The sequence below is a fragment of the Pantherophis guttatus genome, chromosome 1 (assembly GCF_059756535.1).
Source record: "Pantherophis guttatus breed Tessera chromosome 1, ASM5975653v1, whole genome shotgun sequence".
NCBI lineage: Eukaryota > Metazoa > Chordata > Lepidosauria > Squamata > Colubridae > Pantherophis > Pantherophis guttatus.
The window spans coordinates 163,817,852-163,835,656 of record NC_142063.1 but is presented as its reverse complement, the minus strand read 5'-3'; the positions used below and the strand labels follow the sequence as shown (position 1 = coordinate 163,835,656).

The 17,805-nt window shown below is 38.7% G+C and overlaps 1 long non-coding RNA gene across 3 annotated transcripts in view; it reads right to left on the bottom strand.

Annotated features, from left to right (window-relative positions):
* Positions 1 to 3,197: 3,197 nt before the first annotated feature.
* LOC117672754 (uncharacterized) overlaps positions 3,198 to 17,805 on the bottom strand; it is a 30,545-nt gene continuing 15,937 nt past the window's right edge. The window contains exons 2-7 of one of the 3 annotated variants that reach the window (XR_009621331.2): positions 16,716 to 16,874; positions 13,351 to 13,450; positions 13,204 to 13,248; positions 6,021 to 6,083; positions 4,265 to 4,400; positions 3,198 to 3,634 (exon numbers count right to left, since the gene is read on the bottom strand). This is a non-coding gene — a long non-coding RNA (uncharacterized LOC117672754). Of the gene's footprint in view, positions 3,635 to 4,264; positions 4,401 to 6,020; positions 6,084 to 11,069; positions 13,249 to 13,350; positions 13,451 to 16,715; positions 16,875 to 17,805 lie in introns of those variants that run through there. The other 2 variants (XR_004593346.3, XR_015731183.1) reach the window with 2 other exon arrangements.

Sequence of the window (17,805 nt, the reverse complement as noted above, 5' to 3'; positions counted from 1 at the left end):
GTCCATCAATTACCTATAGAAAACGTTACTTCCTAACTATAGTGGATGACTACAGTCGCTATGGTTTTGTTTACACATTAAAGCACAAGGATGAAACCTTTCAGAAATTTAAGGAATTCTACAAACGCATAGAAACACAACATAATATCAGAATAAAACAAATTATGACAGATAGGGGATGTGAATTCATGTCTAAAGAATTCTCCCAATGGTTAAAGGATAGAGGAATGCTACATTTCACGTCCAATCCATTTTCTGCATTTCAAAATGGAATTGCAGAGAGAAAAAATTCCACACTACAAACCATGATTAGATGCACATTAGAGGATGCTGGTTTAGGCAAACAATTTTGGTCAGAGGCCTTACATTATTCAAATTACACTCAAAATAGAACCTGGTCCAGTATTGTGAATAAGACACCATATGAGGTGATGTACAATAGAAAACCCAAATTATCACACATGCACATATTTGGAGTCACTGCAGACGTACACATACCTAAACAATTGAGGAGAAAGGGAGAAAACGTATCCAGGAGATTAAGATTCATGGGATACGAAACTGGAACCAAAGGGTACAGATTTATTGATAATAATAACAAATTTATAGTATCCAGAACAGCTGTGTTCCATGAGCAGGCCAATTGGTCTAAATTGCACCTTAATGAAATATTTCCTAATAAATGCAAAGATACGATATCTTGCGAGGAAGGAACAACAGAAAATCAAAATATTAACAAAAGTAAGAACAAAACCAAAACTTGGACAAATAGTCAGCATAAAATAAAGACAGACACATTAACAAAAAAGGAAGCTAGATATTTGCATGACAACCATAGTAAGCCTGAAAGAACTATTAGAAACAATAGAAACCAAATACCAAATAAATACAAAGATTACATAATGCATATGGATGGAGAACAAATAACACCTAATACATATGAGGAAGTATTGAAACTTCCCCGTGAAGAAAGAGAAAAATGGGAACTAGCTATGGAAAAAGAGATGGAAAGTTTACAAGGATTAAATGTATTCACACCTGCGATCGCACCTAAGGATAAAACAATTATAGGTACCAGGTGGATTTATAAAATTAAGAATTTAGAAGGAGGCAATACCTTATACAAGGCTAGACTAGTTGCACAAGGTTATGCACAAAAATATCCAGAAGACTACACTGACACATATTCACCCACAGTGAGAACAGAGAGTGTCAAAACAGCTCTTGTAGTAGCATCTGCACTCAATCTGGACGTATTTCAATATGACATACAGACTGCGTACTTACACGCAAAATTAGATAAGGAAATATATGTAAGAGCACCACACAGTCAATACACTAATAAGAACGAAATTTGGTTATTAAATAAGAGTCTGTACGGATTAAAGCAATCTGGCAAAAGATGGTACGATTGCTTGGTAAAAGTACTTAAAGCCATGGATTTCAACGCCACCACTGCTGATAACTGTTTCTTTGTAAAAAAGAGTAATGATCATATTGAATTTGTATTAATTTATGTGGATGATATTTTATATATTGGAAAGCATAAAGAGAGCAGGGAAATCTTTGTAAATAAGTTAAACGAACACTTCTCGTTGAAATCTCTAGGTAAAGTGAATAAATACCTTGGTGTGCAAATTAACAAAACTAAAAGGGGATTCAAACTTACACAAAAAGATAAAATCATTGAACTTCTAAACAAATGTAACTTAAATAATGCCAAAACCTGTGACACCCCTATGCAAACTGATTTTCTTAGAAACACTGATGAATCTTCCCCTGAGTTTAAAGACAACACATTTTACAGATCAGTTATAGGTTCACTCCTTTACATATCTAATTGGACTAGGCCAGATATTGCATTACCTCTCAATTTATTGTCAAGATATGTTAGCAAACCAACCCTGTATCACTGGGAAGCTGTCAAAAGAATTCTAAGATATCTGAAAAGTACATTAGATTTTTGTTTAATATTGGAACCCAATAATGACAAAGAACCAAAAATTACTTGTTATGCTGATGCAGATTGGGCTGGTGATACATCATGCAGAAAGAGTACCTCTGGTTATGTTTTTCTATTGAATGATTGTCCAGTTTACTGGTATACTGGCAAACAAGAACTGGTAGCCACTTCTACCACAGAAGCGGAATATGTTTGTTTGTCCAAGGCTGCAAATAACCTTGTATGGTTCAATGATTTGATCACTGATGTTTGGAAGAAACCTACTTTACCATTTATTATGCATGAAGACAATAAAGCGGCCATTGAAATATCCAGATCCGATGCAATTGGACAAAGGTCCAGACATATTGATATAAAGTTTAAGCACGTGAGACAACTGTCTCAAGACGGATTCATCAAAGCAATACATTGTGATACTTCTGAACAATTAGCTGACATATTAACAAAACCCTTACCTTCTAAACAACACAAATATTTGACTTCTAAACTATATGTATTATATTGTCCTGAATCTGAATGTAATTGGTGTTGTATAACGAACCGGCATTTAGAGGGGGATTTGTCAGATGTAAATGCCTTATTCTCTAATGTGTAAATAATGTATATATGGAACATCAAGGGTTAACTTATTCTTTGGACTTTAATGTATTCATAATTTACCACTCCCATTCCTGGCTCCACCCCTTGTATATATAAGGAGCCACCCTCACCATTCTCTTCGCTTCTATCTTGAATATTCAGCGAATATAGAATGCCTACTATGATTAAAGAGAAATATATTTGAATCTCTAACCCTCTATTATCTTTATTGAGTCTGATCCTGAAAATATTGCAACATTCCATTTGTTTGTCCTGTAATGCTAATTATTTTTGGCTGTCATGAAGCATTGGGAATAATGCTTAATATTAGTAACATTTGTTGTTAAGCAACTTTGCACGTTGCTGCCCCTGTTTAAATGGCAGAAGTAAAAACAACAACATTTATTTCTGGTTTTTGAAAAGCCCCTGTGGAAAAGTAAACTATTGTTTAAAGCTTTTTCCCAGAATCTCTCAACACATATTTATTTTTGTCTTGATTATTTATTCAGTTTTGCTTCTGTGATTTTACAAGTTTTAGGGAATTGGGCCTAAGAAGTTACCAGATTAGAAATTACCTTGAAACTGTATAGAAAGGTAGCTCACCCATGAGATGACTGAATTGCCACACAGAATGAATGAGCAAAGTAAAAAGTAGTCAGAGGAGAGAAATATATATTTTACTGTAACTACCAGACCTAATTCCATACATCATAGCAAATGCAGGCCTACAGTGCATAGTTGATATTCCACCTTCTTTCTTGGGGTGAATTTCTTGTGAATGATGAAGGTCACAGAGGCCACGTACAGAGAAAATAATATAGAATAGAATAGAATAGAATAGAATAGAATAGAATAGAATAGAATAGAATAGAATAGAATAGAATAGAATAACAGAGTTGGAAGGGATCTTGGAGGTCTTCTAGTCCAACCCCTGCTTAGGCAGGAAACCCTACACGACTTCAGACAAATGGTTATCCAATATCTTCTTAAAAACTTCCAGTGTTGGAGCATTTACAGATAAAAGTCACTCTGGAGGAGACCTCTGCTGGTACCAGAAGACTGGACTTAATCCAACATCAGTAGAACGGAGAGCTATAATACACATAGAAAAAAAGGGGGAGATTTAATTTTTATTTGAATTTATAAGCCACCAGTTCCAATAGACTGTGGGCAGTGCACAAAACCAGGAAAACCTTCCCTATAAAACACATAAACATTAAATGGCCAGACCAAACTGAAATAATCTTTACAGACAAGAACAATAAAAGACAAGGGCCCTAGACACACAGTGATTCATCAGCCTCAGGCCTGGAACCAAAGCCAGGATTTCAGAGTTTTCTGGAATCCAAAGAAAGGGGGCACAGTCCTTATCTCTAGAGGGATGCTGTAAAAGATGGAAGCCATAACAGAAAAAGCACATTTCCTCTGTCCCACAAGATTGCATTGTTTACTAGAGGGGACCTAGCGTGCACCTATTCTGCTGGAACAAATGCATGGGCAGAAGTTATTGGAGACAAGCTGTTGCTCATATATAGGTAACACTGTCATAACTTTGAATGGTCACTAAATGAGGCAGTTGATAAACGTGGAATATCTGTATCCAGGCTTTATGCCATACAGGCCTTTATAAATAATAACCAGCACGTGGAATTGCATTTGGAAGCCAATTGGCAGCTAATGTGACTTACAAAGCAATGGGAGACATGGCCATATTGAAGTTACCTGATCCTGCTTACACCACTGTATTTTGAACCAGATATAGCTTCTGGGTAGTTTTCAAGGGCAGTCCCATGTAGAGCACATAGCAATAATCCAACTGTGAAGTGAACAGGGCCTGAGGAACAATTTGAAAGGCATCCTAATAAAAGAAAGAGCACAATTGGTACACAAGGTAAACCTATGCAAAACTCCTGGCCACAGCTGCCATCTGCTCTTTAAGGGGTAGCTACAAGTCCAAAAGGACCCCACATAACCCTCATCAATTTTGAATGGGAAAATGCAGCCCCATCCAAGACCAAACAGGGCAACATCTCTAACCATGAGTGTCCAAACAGCCACAGAAGACTTGTTACGACTAAGCAGTGGTGAAATTCAATTTTTTTTACTACCGGTTCTGTGGGCGTGGCTTGGTGGGTGTGGTGTGACTTGGTGGGTGTGGCATGGTGGGTGTGGCAGGGGAAGGATACTGCAAAATCTCCATTCCCACCCCACTCCAGGGGAAGGATATTGCAAAATCTCCATTCCCACCCCACTCTGGGGCCAGCCAGAGGTGGTATTTGCCGGTTCTCCAAACTACTCAAAATTTCCACTCCTGGTTCTTCAGAACCTGTCAGAACCTGCTGAATTTCACCCCTGCGACTAAGCAAAAGTCTCTAATGCCTCATCCAGACATGAAGAGCCTCCAAGCAGTGGGTCAAAACACCATTAGATTCATTGTGCAGCTCAGGATTGAGATATAGAACTGGGTATCATCAGTATACAATACATTTATCACCATTGCTATCCTCTGGTCCTTGTCTACTACCCTGATGTCTGGTTGATCGGCCAGTACCTACCTGTCTGTCTGGATCTGGAAGTTCCACAGGATCTTAACCCTGTTATTCTCCATGACCTTCTGAAGAATCTCTGGACTTGGGAGGATCTAATCCAAGTCCAAACACTGTACAATGTTCCTATACATAATAGCAATAGCACTTAGACTTATATAGCACTTTACAGTGCTTTACAGCCCTCTCTAAGTGGTTTACAGAGTCAGCATATTGCCCCCAACAATCTGGGCTCTCAGTTTACCAACCTCAGAAGGATGGAAGGATTGAGTCAACCTTGAGCCTGTTCAAACAGCCAAACTACTGGCAGCCGGCAGTCAGCAGAAATAGTCTGCAGTAGTGCATTCTAACCACTGCAGCACCACAGCTCTTAATCCAGCTACTTGGTCGTACTTTTAGTGTATGATGCTGTTTCTGTTTGCATCTTATACCCTGCGACTGTATGTGTCTCTGGGGCCTCTCTGCAGTCTGCGTCTTGGATCCTATCTAGTGTAGTAGACCCCTGCTTCTATAGAATTAGTGCCAAGTGCCTATTCTTGTATTGCTATGATCAATGCACTGGTGCTGCATTTTAGTTCGGCCCTTTCCAGTGACTAGTAGGATTTCCCACTATCTCCCACCTCAACAGTCTGTCAATGGCACATCCCATGCCATGCAGGGTTTTGTCTTCCTCTATTTGATCTTCTTCCCATGTCTGCTTCTGCCTCAGGTATTACCTCAGCAACTCAGCTTTGGGTGGCATCTTACTGGTGTATGCCAGTACGGTCTGGGTTTCATCCAGTATAGTTACTCTGGCACTTACTAGATTCCACCCATCCTATTTCTGGTGTACAATCTTTGAATGTTGGACTTGGGTTAGGAACCCTCTATACATAGTGAAGAGCTTCCAGGTCTTCCTATCAGCAGCTGTTTGAGTTGAGTTCCAGTATTACCTTCCACTGTTCCATTGAGTTCTTGAGCAAGGTCTTTCATGATCAGCAGTGCCCTTGGTTCATCTGCAAAGAATTGATGATTTATGAATTGGAAGATTAAGAAATGTACAGATTAATTGAAGAGGTGAAGGGATTTGTAAAATATTTAAGAGGGAGGCAGGACAATAAGTTTGTAATTATCTGTTGAAAAGAAAGTTGGAAGACTTTGATATATTTCTTTAGTTTTTCTTTTCTTGGTTTTTTCTCTTTTTTCATCTTTTATTATATAAAAATTCTTAATAAATATAAATAAAAAAACAAAAGGAAATGTGGATTTCATTAGGAGAAAGAAGATCTTAACAGCCTTTTCTATCTTTTCTACTATCTAGTTTCAGTGGAACAAAAATGGCACTTTTGTCTTTTTTAATAGATGAGAGAATATATGGATATATCCTCCTTTCCCTAACCATCAACCATCTGTGAAACATCTCAAAGAGTGCTTTGAGAATATTATTTGTCACAAGAACCATCCAATAATAGCTGGCTGGGTTGAAGATACTTCATCTGTTTTTTAACTTTGCAATTTTCTTTTTAACTCTGCTTTATTTTTGTTTTTTAACTTTGTTTTAAATTATGGCTTTTATATAATCATCATTTTATTTGTAAACTACCTAGAACCATGATGGCAAACCTATGGCATGTGTGCCAGAGATGGCACTCAGCACCCTCTCTCTGGGCATGCGAGCTGTTGCCACAGCTCAGTTCTGCTGCACATGCGCGCGTGCGTCCTGCTGGCCAGCTGGTCTTCAGGTCTCTGCCATGCATGCACGGGGCATGGGGCACATGAAGGGGGTGCATGCATGCAAGCGCTGAGGGTGTGTGCATGTGTGGGGGTGGGGTGCATGCGTGGGGATGGGGTGCATGCATGGGGGCAGTGCATGCATTGCATTTTGGGGGTTCAGGCGGGCTTTGGGCACTCAGTCTGGAAAAGGTTAGCCATCACTGACCTAGAATCAAGCAAGTGTGATGGGCAGTATAGAAATGGATAGATAGATAGATAGATAGATAGATAGATAGATAGATAGATAGATAGATGTATCAATTGCAATATGTCAGCCAGGTTTCTGAAGGTTTACTTATATTTTTTCTTCAAATTAATTAAAACTCTGCTAAAACTGAAGCATTTAGTGATGGGCAATGAAAGTTCTGCAAACCGTTTCCAGGTTTCTGAAAATTAATTGGTTCAAGAAATATCCTGTCCTCTTCAGGCAGTGGATTCCAAAGCAATAGAGATCTTTTAAAGACTTGGATTAAGAGTGGGGAAAATGTTTTAGTGGATGTTAATAGGACCATTGCAGCATGAATACAAGAATGTAGTCTTGTTTCTTGTTTCCACTTTGGCTTTAGAACTATTTTTGAGCAGATTTGAGCTTTAATTAGGGTGCTCGACAGAATTGCATGGATCTCTGTTTATGCTGCCCCAGTCTTAAGTGGCTGTCTCTTGATACATACATTTTATGAAGGGAGCATTAGGGAGCAGAGTAACAATATATACACAAATTGGAAAATATTTTTCTGCAGTTGATGGAAGGTGACAGACATTGCTGTTGGCATGCCTTAATAGTACTGTATAAATAAGAAAAACACCTTGCTTATCATACTTATAAGCCAGCCAATTTAATGAATGTCTACACGTTCCTACTCATGAAGAGAATGACATCTAGCATGGTGCTAGATTAGGGATGTTTGTCCTGTCAACTCGGTTATTTTAACATTAGCAGTTTATAGCATTTATTGTTGTCTGTTTCAGATATTTCATGTTTTTTCTGCATTGCAAATTGCCTTATCAGAAGGTTATGTACAGCCTTAGTAAATAGCCTTGTTGTACAGCTGCAAAAGTTCTCTAGCTACTTCCTTATTTTTAAACTATTTCCATTCTCTAGTACTTCATGCTAATCCCCTAAACCTTCCCTTTTCCAAATAACATAACTTTTTACCTATGCTTATTTCTTTTTTCCCTCTTAATTTTTTATTGAGATGGGGAGGAAGTCACAATTAGCATCACCCTGAGGAAAAAAGTGTTGAATTATTTTCCCCACATGCATTGGGGGAAAAAATCTCTCTCCTAGAATTTAAGCTGTGGGAAAAGAGAGAATCCCAAAGGTGTTTTGGGTTGTAGAAGTCTGAAAGCAGAGTTCCTACTTCATCTGCCCCTTGAAACAAAACTATGGCTATGTGGTAGTTCACAGAATTGTCAAGTTTACATTCAAAAATCGAAAGAAAAACTCGGTTCTGAGGAAACCACAAAGATTCCTCCCCAGTGCTATTAATTTTCAGTGGTTATTTCAAAGAATTCAGCAGGAACTGGCTCGCCTTTTTTTTTTTTTTTTTTTTTTTTTGAGGTTTGCTGAAGATGAAGACCCTACTTGCAAAAGCTTGAATTTCAAATTTCCAAGAAATTCAGAGTTTTCGCAAACATTCTTCCTATGTTGGCTGGCTGGCCTTCACAGAAGCTGTTACCTGGAGAGTGCATATTAGCAAAGACAAACAATTTGGTTTCCTTTCGATGAAAGATACTGCATAATACTGCATCCAGTTTTGGTCGCCGCAATGTAAAAAAGAAAAGTTAGACTCTAGAAAGAGTGCAGAGAAGAGCATCAAAAATGATTAGGGGACTGGTGGCTAAAACATATGAAGAACAGTTGCAGGAACTGGGTATGTCTAGTTTAATGAACTAGGGGTGACATGATAGCAGTGTTCCGATATCTCAGGGGTTGTCATAGAGAAGAGGGAGTCAGGCTATTCTCCAAAGCACCTGCGGGCAGGACAAGAAGCAATGGGTGGAAACTAATCAAGGAGAGAAGCAACTTAGAACTAAAAAGAAATTTCCTGACAGTTAGAACAATTAATCAGTGGAACAACTTGCCTCCAGAAGTTGTGAATGCTCCAACATTGGAAGTTTTTAAGAAGAGATTGGACAACCATTTGTCTGAAATTATATAGGGATTCCTGCCTGAGCAGGGGGTTGGACTAGAAGACCTCCAATGTCCTTTCCAACTCTGTTATTTTGTTCTGTTAGATTTGGCACCAAACATTTGATTATCTTTGTAATTCATTTTCTTTGCAAATAAGCCTATATATACAAAAGGTATAGGCAAAGCGAATAGACTGCTATAACAGATAGGCAAGCAGTATAATCCTGAAGCAATTTCCCATACAATTAACTTCAATCTTGAAGGCTATATTCAGATTTTAACTGATTTCATCTAAAACCTCGCCCTCTCTTTTCTTCATTTCCTCCATTGCCTTCAGAGATTACTTTCAACTGCACAACAAAAACTCAGCATGGAAGGCTTCCACAATTAGCAAGAAGTGTCCGTCTCCTGAAGCTCTTGTGCAATCAAACCAAACTAATATAAGCCTTCCCTCTATTTATCATAACTTGAATCCATTTTCCCCATCTTTTCCCCCTAAAAACCAGTTCAGTCCAACTACCTTCTTGCACTTCTCAATGCAAGTTGTAACATCTTTCCAAAATTTTGTCTGGGAAAAGATTCATTAAAATAGCATCCAAAAATAATTTGTAGGCACAGCTTAGAAGAAATGTGAAAGCAGGTTAATTATTCACACATATCCTGTGGTTGCTCAGACTCAAATGGCTATTAAATCTGTGGAAACATGCACATGCTGTTTCAAAGAGATTGGGTATATTCCTCTCTCACAGCAAATACCTTGGGATAATTAAAATTTGCCAGCATCTTTGAAATACCATTCTTTAGCTAAAAACGATTTTTAAAAACATTTAAACGTCTATTCCTCTGCCTCTGCTTAAAGTCATATTCTTAAATGCTTTAAATCCAATTTTGCAGCTATTTGACTTTTTGGAGAACCGTAAAGAAATCTAATTTTTGATCTGTCTTTGTGCTGCTTTTAAGGAAAAATGTCAGTCATCACTGAGTTATCTTAAAGAAATAAAAGCAAAGCTCATCCTATCTGTTATGTTTTAACTGTCAATAAATACACTAAAATATTTGTTTGCCTTTTTTTAATCTGTTGTGACTGACACACGTTTTTTCCTATAGAGAGGGCTGTAAGGCACTGTGAAGTGATATATATAAGTCTACATGCTATTGCTATTAAGAGGAAACGATAGACCGGAGATGGCGAACCTATGGCACCCAGCTGGTGTTTGGGCCTCTGATGTACCTACGCACAATTCAAGGGACCCAGCTGGTCTTTGGAGCTCTCCTGTGCATGTGTGTGCATTTGTGCATGTGCAAGAGTACTTGCGTGCAGCAGCCACATGCACAGTTGGCATTCGCATGTGTGCATTGCACGTGCAAAACTGCACACATGCTCAGTTGGTGCAATTGTGCACGCAGCACACAGGGGAGCCACGCATGGGGAGCCAAACCTGGGTGCATGTGCAGATGGTGTGATTGCACACACTGCATGGGGGTGCACGTGAAAGCCGTATGCATGCAGATGGTGCGGTTGCGTGCAAAGCACATGCAGGAGGAGCTGTGCATTAGCACAGACAGCACACATGTGCACAAAGTGCACGACACGCACGAAGAGCACTCGGTGTTCAGCACTCGGTGAATAAAAGATTTGCCACCACTGCAATAGACTGTAAGAAGCTCCCAATTCAATGGTGGGTTGCTACCAGTTCACCCTGGATCGGGCGAACCAGTAGAGGTGGCTGTGGGAGCTTCCGCCCACCTACCCGGATGCTTCTGCGCATGCGCAGAAGCAGCACGCATGCATGCACATGCACAGGCGAATGGGTAGCAAACTAAATTGAAACCCACTACTGCCCCAATTTGATCTTTTTTTAAAAAAAAAACTGAGTTGTAAAGGTAAAAATAAATCTACTGGTGACATCCCTGTAGTATCCTGAATTTGTCGGGGCCAAAATTATTTAATTTGATTTTATTCTATTTTTAAATTTTGTATTGTATGTGTTTTTATTGTTTGGCTGTGCACCGCCCTGAGTCCTTCGGGAGTAGGGCGGTATAGAAATCTAATAAAATGAAAATGAAATGAAAATGTCAGTACAGAAGGGGATTCAATTCAATTCAGTTTATTTTCCCTGTCCTTTCTGTACATGTTTTTGATTCCTGATCTCCCACAGAGCATAAAAACTCCCTGCTCAGCTTCTGAGTTTAGGCAAGATCAGCCAGATACTGCCACCTGCTGAAACAGATGGGTTGAACAAAAGCTTACATTTCACTTTGTATAGCACTGTCAGAAGCCATATTTCATTACATTACTGGCCGCGAATTTGGGTCTATATCTTACCATTTATCGCCAATAACAGAAAAGAAATGTAGTTCATGAGTAAAGAGTTGGTTTCTCAGTGTGCTGAACTTGGTAACGTTCCACAAATGTTGTATTATCAGGCTGGTAGCGTCATCATATCTATCTATTCGTGCATTTATCATTTACCCGGTAATGTCAGTGTTTCTTCTAGCAAAATAATTCAGTCTTATTTTATCCACTGTAATTTGAACATTTTGGACAGAAAAAAAATACAGGGAAGATCTGCTTGCTGCAGTCATAAGACAGATTTCATACTCTAAAATGAGGGAAGATTGCCTGAAAGATTACTTAGCAGGGCCAAGCAAACGGCTGATTATAGAATTGGAGGAATTTGAGGAAAGGAAAATGAATACATCGTAAGCATTTGGAGAAAGGATACATTTTTGTTCTCTGCTTTTGCTCTCAAATACTGGACAACCTTGAGATAATATTCCCAAGAATATTGTATAGGCAATTTTAAACTTTTGGTGTTGTTGTTGTTTTAAAAAAATCTCCACAAGCTATCCAGAATCCTGTACTTAAATTGACATAGAAATCTTGCTCAATAAATATATGAACATCAGAAAGAATAATGAATAGGATTAATCCCAGATAAAGATCATATGTGTTTTATTTATTTATTGTTCCTTTAGTCATTTTTAGCTTCTGGCAATTACCTGGCCTAGAGCCTGCAGTTTCCTTGGTAAGATTTTCAGAAATGATTTGCCCTTGCCTTCTTCCTAGAGCTAAGAGTGATTGATACATCTAAAGTCACCCAGCTGGAATTAGAACTCATAGCCTCCTGGTTTCTAGCCTGATGCTTTATTTCACTGCATGAAGCTGGCTTTCCTGGTATATGATAGGTAAGTCATATACCAGGTAAGGTAAATTCATAAGTCATATACCAGGTAAGTCATATACCAGGTAAGGTAAAAGGTAAATTACAGAATCACCCTGTGGGTAAGATGGGTAGCCATTAAATTTGAATGAATGAACGAATGAATGAATTCACGAATTCACCCTATTTTCTCAGACCTTTAACAGAGCTTTAACCCCTCTGTTTTTACCTCCATTTTATTTCAGGTGTAATATCTCACTGGTTTTGTAATATCTCAAAATCCCTCAAAGAAATAAATGCAATTACATGCCGGTTTGACTGGCAGCACAAGTCTTTCTTGTCTGAAAGTATCCAAGTACAAAATCAGGGGTTACTTGGTAGGTACATATCAAATTGACCACAATATGTGCATTTCATAACTGTCAGAGCAGTAAAAAGTGCTACAGAAGAAGTCATGTTTTTAATCAACGAAAAACAGTCCATCTCTATTTTGCAACTGTTGTTTGCCTAAAGGTTTTGAGGGGCCAGTGTTTGATCTGCAGCTCTTTATAGGTTGTAATTTTTCCCTTTTGAATAAGAAATGTATGCTTTCCTGCAAGATAACCTCATGGGGAAAAAACCAGGATCAATGCACATTTTCCTTTCCACTTTCCTAACTGTCTTGTCAATATCACAACCCAATTTCAACCCTTCCTTTCACAATCCCTACCCAAAATTCTCCAGCTTGATTTTCTTATATGGTGCAAGCCCCTTTCTCCAGTAGTGTCCTAAAAATAAAAGTAATGTCACTGAGCAGTAGGCGAAAGTTCTAACTGCCTAAAAGAAATGAATCCCACCAAGAATTAACAGGGAAAGTTTCAGATTTTCTGGGAAAGCAGCGGTCAGCATAATAGGTTGACACACACATTGGGTGTTCCATCTGTAACATATGAAATGTAGTGCTCTCATAGATCCAGTTCTGGTGAGATGCTGAGAATTTTAGTTCGAAGATGCCAACCTGTTCTGTCTGCTTGTCCCGAAATTTCCAGGTTTCCCTAGAACAGAGGAATGGCTGATGAAACCCACCTGTCAAATGTAGCAGATGTCCCATCTCTGGCATTCAAGAAATTCCTACAAGAATTGAAAACACATTTTCCTTATTTGGCTTTATAAGTTCTTCTCTGGGTAAAAACCTTGAAGTTTAGATATGAAGATAAAACTGTTTCCACTTACATTTTCCAAAGTAAGTAGATCACTTTAGCTTGCTTTTTAAATTCCTTCCTATGACCTTTGCTCCATAGTATTGCAGATTACTTGTGATCTTTTATTTGACCTTGAATAAGAATGATGGGAAGGAATGTTTCAGTTATTTACAGACTGTACCCTTGGCAACTGACCAGCAGCTATTCTAAGTTCTGCATTAATGCAGACCAGCCTTTTGTGTAAAGCTTTGTTAAGTTTTTCAAATATTTACATCTGTAAGCAAATTTATACTTCAGCACAAATGAAGGTTTAGTTATCTTTCCCTATGCAAAGTTTATCGTTGTGTTTTTTTTAAAAAAAAATCCCTACACTGATCAGCTGTGTCATTCGGCGCCTGCAATATTTCAGACTTCCTTCTTTTCTATGAAATTGTGCATGTAAATGCCATACAAATATGCACATTAATTCAAACAAAGGGACATAAAGATAAATGATGACAGACCTTGGATCCATAAGTGTGCAAGAAGTCACGCAGCTTGGCTGGAGAAATGAGAACAGCCAACTGTGCCACTGTACAATCTGAATATGGCAAAAATAAACATCTTAAGATAAATTGTGGGCCAAGATCAGAGGTGGGTTTCAGCAGGTTCTGACTAGTTCTGGAGAACCAGTAGCGGAAATGTTGAGTATTTCAGAGAACCAGTAAATACCACCTCTGACTGGCTCCACCCACATCTATTCTCTGCCTCCGAGTCCCAGCTGATCAAGAGGAAATGGGGATTTTGCAGTAACCTTCCCCTGGAGCAGGGATGGAATGGAGATTTTACAGTGTCCTTCCCCTGCCACACCCACCAAGCCATGCCCCCAGAACCGGTAGTAAAAAATTTTGAAACCCACCACTGGCCAAGATACATATATTCATAAAGTCTTCAACTCTTGTTTATCTATGTGAGGCAACCAGAGGTGGATTTCAGCAGGTTCTGACCAGTTCTGGAGAAACAGTAGCGAAAATTTTGAGTAGTTCGGAGAACCGGTAGTAAAAATTCTGAGTGGCCCCACCCCCATCTATTCTCTGCCTCACAAATCCCAGCTGATTGGGAGGAAATGGGGATTTTGCAGTAACCTCCCCCTGGATTGGGGAGGGAATGGAGATTTTTACAGTATTCTTCCCCTGCCACGCCCACCAAGCTATGCCCACCAAGCCATGCCACGCCCACACAGAACCGGTAGTAAAAAAAATTGAAACCCACCATTGGAGGCAACCTATATGTGCCAAAACCAGCCCTAGTCTTAGGCAAAGCGAAGTAGTCATTTCAGGCTGTAGATTTTGGCTGTCCAAACAGAGCATTAAACTTATTTCACCTAATTTAAAATCGTATTTTATTGCTGGGCATGAGAAAAGGGGAGTGGTGGGGTTGCTTTTGCCTCTGTCTCACATGCTGAGGTCATCTGCCAGCTTTAGGTACAATGCCCTGAGCCCAGACTGGTGAAGAGAGTGGAAGAGAGTGGTACTCAGTGCCTCTATCTTAGCAAGGCCTTCAAGGAATTGTATCTCACAGACAACATTGTATTTAGAGGACAAAAAAAAATCTGAGTACAGACTGCTATGATTTTTTCCTAAAATCTTTATTTTTCCTGGTTTCTCTCCCAAAGCATACTACAGGAAGTCCTTGACTTACGATGACAATTGAGCCCATTTGTGTTGCTCAGTGAAACATTTGTTAAGTGCTTTGTGTCCCATTTTATGACCTTTCTTGCCACAGTTGTAAAGTGAATCACTGCAGTTATTAAATTAATAACATGGCTGCTAAGAGAATTTGGCTTCTCCATTGCCTTTGCTTGTCAGAAGGTTGCAAAGGGCAATCACATGTTACCCTGGGGCACTGCGACTGTCATAAATATGAATCACTTGCCAAGCATCCAAATTTTGATCATGTGACCGTGGGGAAGCTACGCAGTAGCCGTAAGTGTGAAAAATGGTCATAAGTGACTTTTTCCAGTGCCTTTGTAACTTTGAATGGTCACAGAAGGAACTGTCGGCAGTCGAGGACTACCACTATACTGTTAAAGCAAATAGACTAAGGTTTGCTTTTGTAGTACGAAAAGTTGCTCTCTCCCTTTATTTTGACTGGGCTTCCTAGATAGTGACACAATTCTTGAATTGGGTAGGAGAAATCCTGGTCAGTTCCCGGATAAGACCCTCCACTTTCTTCTCTAAGGGTGAGCTGAATGTGGTAACCCAATCACTGTATTATCATATTACATGAAGTAAGCCATTGTGTCGAGACAATATGGTTTGTTTTGGTTCAATTATATGACAATAGGAACTGTGTTTTGTTAATCTGAAGATACAATAAACAAAAATGTAAAAATTGCAGGCTAGGAATCACAAGCAGCCTGTCAGTATCCTTTGGAAGGGAGCTGAAAATTAGAGGACAGTACATGTTACATGTCAGGAATTTCACAATCAGGAACAAAATTTGGAATTCTCCTGTTGAGGCTTCAAAGCAATCGCATCATATCCCTTTAAAAATATTCTGTTCCATTCACTCCCTTCTTTCCTGATTTTCTCTCCCCGCCCAACAAACATCTAGAATTCCATGTATAGATCTATAGTATAGATCATATTCTTTTAAATTTGCCTTTCCTAAGGAATTTTTCTACTTGAATTTTTGTACAGGTAATCCTTGACTTACAGCCACCTCTTTAGTGACCATTTGAAATTAAAACAGCATTGAAAAAAGATTTCATATTTACAACCATTGCAGCATCCCCATGGTAACCTGATCAAAATTTGGATGCTTAGCAACTGGCTCATATTTATGACGGTTACAGTGTCCCAGAGTCATGTGATCCCTTTTGCAACCTTATGACAAGCAAAGTCAATGGGGAAGCCAGATTCATTTAACAACTGGGTTATTAACTTAGCAACAGCAGTGATCCACTTAACAACTGTGGCAAGAAAGGTCATAAAATGGGGCAAAACTCACTTATCCACTATCTTACTTAGCAACAGAAATTTTCAGCTCAATTGTGGTCATAAGTCAAGGACTACCTGTAGAGTTCACTCATGTTTGTTGGTATTTCCCTCTTGTACACGAGGGTGCTGTTTTGCTTACATAATACTCCACATTCAAATACCGAGTTGGCTCAGAGACTATGGTGGTGCATTCTGGATTTTCATCACAAATATTACAAGAAAGCAAATGACGGTGGGAAATATTTAATTAAAAAGGCAACAAGTCCACTTTTAATGAAATAATACTTAAAAACCAGTAGAAGACAATAACCCTCCAGCAAAATGCCCAGCTTGATTTGATCAAAGCTGCCTTTTTATTTATTTCAATTTAGTCGTCAAAGTTTTCTTGCTGATAAGTCAGAGATATTAAGACTACCTTTTACTTGCCTCCTTCTGAGTTTTTTCCAGCAGTCAATAAGAACCTGCCAGTCACTTGATGGAGCTCTTGGGGCCTTTAGAAATTAGAAATGTTGGTCCTTCAGACTACAGATTTTTCTTTTGGATCTCTTTGAAAGTATTAGGTATTAGTTGATGCCTGAAGAGAGGAGATAGATTCTGAGTTGGCTTCCAACCTCTAGTTGACAATAAATGTCCATTTGAGCCCACAATTTATGTTGCTAAGTGAGAAGTTTGTTAAGTGAATGTTGCCCCATTTCACAAGTGTTCTGCCCACAGTTATTAAGTGAATCACTGCGGTTATTAAGTTAATATCATGGTTATTAAGTCAATCTGGTTTACCCATTAGCTTTGCTTGTCAGAAGGCCACAAAAGGGGGATCACGTGACTGTGGGAATATGAGTCAGCTGTCAAGCATCCGACTGTAAATCACATGACCACGGGGATGCTTCAATGGTCATAAGTGCGAAAAATGGTCATAAGTCACTTTTTTCAGTGCCGTTGTAACTTCAAACGGTCACTAAATGAACTTCTGCAAGTCAAGGACTAGCTGTAATCTATAACCATTTTGGACAAAGCTTTCAAAATATTCAAAGATATTTATAAATATGATAAATATCATCATATTTAATATGATAAAATATTAAAGCATAATTTTAAGCACATAATAACATTAACGATAAAATATTAAAGCATAATTTTAAGCACATGATAACATTAACAACAGCAACAAATGACTATGTCACTTCAGGACTGTGGCAACCAATAATTATATATATATGTATTTATTTCCTCTATGTCTCTGAAATGCAGAGGACAATTTAGGACCCTAGACAGCTATAACTCATCAGAAAGAGATGGCTGATAAGGGCTTCCATAAAAATATCCCTATTGCATTGCAGAAACCACAAGACAGCCCAAATTAGTTCTCAGCCACCACATTCTTTTTTAGACACCACAGAGAGAGAATACAACTACTAAAATATCATAAGGTCAAAGAAGTTTTGTTTTAATTGTTCTGTATTGTTTAGAGATTTTTATAGGAAGGCTGCAAGTTTACATTTTCCCAC